A 3,371-nucleotide genomic window follows, 5' to 3' on the forward strand; every position below is an offset into this window, starting at 1 on the left:
TTATCAAGGGCTCACAAGGATGGGAGGGAGTAGGGAGGGAAAAAAGAGGAGCTGATACCAAGGGCTCGAGTAGAAAGAAAACGTTTAGAGAATAATGATGGTCACAGATGTACAAATGCGCTTGATACAATTAATGTATGGATTGTTATAAGAGCTCCCAATAAAACCATTGATAAAAGACAAATAAATAAAAATGCACTATTCTGAATATTAATTCTTGATTCTGGTCCCTTAGTGGGGCTGCTGTCTTCCAAAGACAGGACTCCGTTTGTGAGTTGTGTGTTTCCAGTGTTTCTTTGCGCAGATAAAAGCAGAGGGAGCGATAAAGAGAGGCGAACTATTCTGAATTAACTATTAATTCTTGATTCTGGTCCCTATCTTTTGCATCCCCTTTATAAAACAAAAGTCAGCCTTTGACACGTTATTATTATCAACTTTTTTTTCCTTCACTTTAAAGTATGCCCTGAAGCTGTTTCCATCTGATTGTTTTTTCATCCTCCCACTCACAATGACTAATCTCGAATTATTTTTTTGTTTTTAAAATTCTGTCATTTACTTCTTTAAATATTCCGTGCAGCTCTTTTGCATCTAATAACCCCAATATCTGCAGTCTTCACATGATGAATGTAGAGTTGGCGAACACTGATAGTGACTTGTTTCCTGGAATGGTTGAGATCGTTAATGATAAAAATGGGAATCCCGAGAGTCTAAATAAAAGATGCTTTCCTGCAGAAAGACTTTGTGTTGGCTTCTGTCAGGACCTATGGGGAAAGGTGTTAGTGACCTGCAGGAACTTGAAGGCATTCCAAAGATCTCAACTTCGTCTGAGTGCCCTACTAATCGCATTCTCCTATGCATTCACTTTAGGAATTTAAGCCTGACCTCAAACACTGACGCCACTGCTTTCCCTGTAGATTTCTGGTCGTCTTATCTCTCTGTTGCAGCACCAATACCGACGTTCTTCTTACCATTTTAGGATGTAGTTTAATAGATCATAGGGAAAGCTTTTTCATATTCAAAAATGTCTAGGCTCCACACAATGTTTTTTTAATCCAAATAGTTTAAAAAATGATTTTCCATGGACTTGCCCAAAGTGATACAATCTCTAAGAACTTATAAGGAAGGCATTGATAAAAGTGTGCACACACACACACACACACAAAAGCTCATGGTCATTGGGTCCACTCTGACTCATCACGGCCCCTCTAGCATAGAGGAGAACTGGCCTTTTGTGTTTCTGAGACTTTTGATCCCGATGGAAGTAGACGGTATTATTTTTCTCCCTTGGAAAGGCTAGTGGGTTTGAACTGCTGACCTCGTGGTTGACACCTCAGTGCTTTGCCCAGTAAATCACCAGGGCTCCTGTTACTCTGCATACTCAATGCCAATACAAAGAGGAATCTGCTGGGGCCTTGGTAGGGTAGCCTTGGTCAGCAGTTTAAGCCCACCAGTCACTGGGGTCGCCAGATGACAGTGTCTCCTCCCCTAAAGATTTACAGAATCAGAAACTTAGGGAGCAACTCGACGTTACCTTATGCGGTCTCTATGACTCAGACAGTTGGCAGTGGTGGTTGGTTGGTAGCTGCAAGGTCCCAACACTGTTCTACACAAGCTAAAGAATTGGTTATTTATGATACCATTTGGAACACTCTCAGAAAGCGCTATGGCCTAACACAAATCTCCAACTCCTGAGCACAGAGCAGTGTTTCAGGGCCTACGTTCAGGAAGTTCCAAAGGGTCTCACCGGTATGAATGCCAGGGGCCTGGACAAGCTGCGGCCAGAGTCAGAAATAAGAAACACTCTCCTTAGAGCCGGTGACCCATCACTTATTGTTGACAAATTATATACCACAAGAGAAACTACCTGCCAAGCACTCTCTTTGTTTCTCCATCATTGTTTTCTATCAGCTTGGACAACATTCAGAGGTGAAACTTCATAATCGCAAAGCATTTAACAATCCTGAATGGACATCATTGAAATCCTAGATGGGAAGACTCAGAGCCTCCCTATTTTCTCCCCAGCAGTTTTGTTGGCATATAATTTACGTTTCATATGATTCAATAGTTCAATCACATCAAGAAGAGTTGTACACAATCAGTTTCAGAAAACGTGTTCTTCAATCTCGGATTCATTATCATTTCCTCTCAGCTTCTCCTGCCACATCTCCAAGGGACCCTTCATCTGGTTCCTGTCTCTGTAGATCAACCTATTCTGGATTCCATGCACAGAAAAACATTAAAAAACAACCAAACACCTGGGAGCATCTGAAGGGGAAGGAAGAGTGGAGCGCGTCCTGGCCCACCAAGCCTGGAGGATGATATTCCCGCTCAGAACAGCCAATGCACAGAGAGGACCATATGGCTGGTCCCACTATGAGACACGACGTCCCTCGCTGATCCATGGCCCTACAAGGGACAACACTGGAGACACAGTGTCGGGATTGGCCTGGTCTGACTCCACCGCGCTGAGACAAAACACTAAGGCCATGTGGTAGAGCAGCAGGGGGAGAAGAACAGGGAGGTCATAAGGGAGTGCCAAGGATAGACTTTGGGGCCAGGGCGTGGCACCCCATCATACTCGACTGGAGGACACTCCTAGAGGTCAACAAACAGACTTGAACTATTTACAGGTTTTTCTTTTTCTTTTATTTTTTAAATTAACTAATTTATTTTCTTTTTTTGTCATTTTTTTGTTGTTGTCATAGTTTTATTTTCTTTTGTCGCTTTGTTTTGCTATGTCTTGTTTTTTTGGCATATTATTATCTCTGCAGATCTATCTAGATAAAATAGGCTGGATGAACAGTCTGGAGGAGAAAACAATGGGACTGGTGGTTCCGGGGGGACATGGGAACGGAGGAGGTGGGTGAAAGGAGATGGTGTCCACCAACCCAGGGACTAGGGAACGACAAGTGATCCAAAACCAGTGGCAAGGAGGGTGTGAAAGGCCTAATAGGGATTGATCAAGGGCAATGTAACCGAGATAAATTACTGAAACCCATGATAGTGGGACAAGAGGGAAGTACAAGGAAATAGAGGAAAGAACTGGGAGGCAAAGGGCATTTATAGAGGTTTAAATAAAAGCATGTACATATGTAAAATATATTTATATATGATGATGGGGAAATAGATCTATGTGCATATATTATAGGTTTGGTATTGAGGTAGCAGGTGGACATTGGACTTCCACTCACGTACTTCCTCAATCCAAGAACACTTTGTTCTATTAAATCGGCATCCTATGATGCACACCTTCCTGACACGATCGCTGAAGACAAATGTGTGCATACTCAAATGTGGTGAAGAAAACTGATGGTTCCCGGCTATCAAAAGATATAGCATCTGGGGTCTTAAAGGCTTGAAGGTAAACAAGC

The sequence above is a fragment of the Echinops telfairi genome, unplaced genomic scaffold (assembly GCF_000313985.2).
Source record: "Echinops telfairi isolate 266 unplaced genomic scaffold, ASM31398v2 ScPeMD7_7410;HRSCAF=8448, whole genome shotgun sequence".
NCBI classification, from domain to species: Eukaryota; Metazoa; Chordata; class Mammalia; order Afrosoricida; family Tenrecidae; genus Echinops; species Echinops telfairi.